This window comes from Littorina saxatilis, linkage group LG8, assembly GCF_037325665.1.
Source record: "Littorina saxatilis isolate snail1 linkage group LG8, US_GU_Lsax_2.0, whole genome shotgun sequence".
Classification (NCBI taxonomy): Eukaryota; Metazoa; Mollusca; class Gastropoda; order Littorinimorpha; family Littorinidae; genus Littorina; species Littorina saxatilis.
Window position 1 is genome coordinate 12,072,661 of NC_090252.1, and position 1,278 is coordinate 12,073,938.

The window sequence follows — 1,278 nt, forward strand, 5'->3', positions numbered from 1 at the left end:
TATAATCCACATTCTTCAGCGACAAATTGTATATAACGACCACCTTGTTTCCCTAAACCTTTTATGTTCCTAAACCTTTTACTTCAATTAAACCTCGTATGTAAATTAATTCACCCTTTTAGCGTACATAAAAACGTTGTTCCCTTGAAACTCTGTCACTCTTAACACTATTTGGAACCATGAAATACATGTCCCTCACTTAAGCTTCATAAAAAACATGTTGATATTGCAATCCGTACTCTTGGTTACTAGAAATGGTTTTGATTATAACGTGATTGTAATGATGATCGTTTGCAGCACCCAAGTCCAGAAGTGTTCGCGTCCTTTCCATCCAAGATCATGTTCCACTGGATGAACAGGTCAGTTTGGAATTATCTGATGTTATCCTGAACGGCAAGTTGTCCTTGTGCGTGGCAACACATACTCCTTGAGCACAAATTTGCAATTATTAGCTTACAGCTTAAGAACAATGATATCTCATGGATCGTTGATGACAGCATACTTCAATTCAAATCTAAGAGAGAAGCGTATCGAAAAAGGCTCGTCGAATTATGTTTGTAGCATACCATAATATATCTGCTTTAAGCTAAGACAAATGTATATTACAAAGGAAAGAGCGATTAGAACAGTGTACTTCTGAGTGCTAAAAGAGTAATGCGTCTTATCAAGACAAGTTCACGCATGGCAAACGCTGTTGCCATTACAGAGCATATCATACAATTGATCAATGCCTGGGTTTCTTCTTTGTTTCCCCCTGTTTATCGTTTTCTTTTAACTTATTTAAGATAGAAAAATTGGCGCGTCAGAGTAAGATGTGATATAAGTCCACAGTGGGCGGGGATATAGCTCAGTTGGTAGCGCGCTGGATTTGTATTCAGTTGGCCGCTGTCAGCGCGAGTTCGATCCCAGGTTCGGCGGAAATTTATTTCACAGAGTCAACTTTGTGTGCAGACTCTCTTCGGTGTTTGAACCACCCCCCGTGTATACTACTTTGGGTGTGCACGTTAAAGATCCCACGATTGACAAAAGGGTCTTTCCTGGCAAAATTGCTTAGGCACAGTTAATAATTGTCTACCATACCCGTGTGACTTGGAATAAGGCCGTGAAAGGTAAATATGCGCCGACATGGCTGCAATCTACTGGCCGTATAAAATGTCATCTCACACGGCATCACTGCAGAGCGCCTAGAACTGTACCCACGGAATATGCGCGATATAAGCCTCATTGATTGATTGATTGATTGATTGACAGCTGTGTTATTGTTGTTTCAGTTTGATC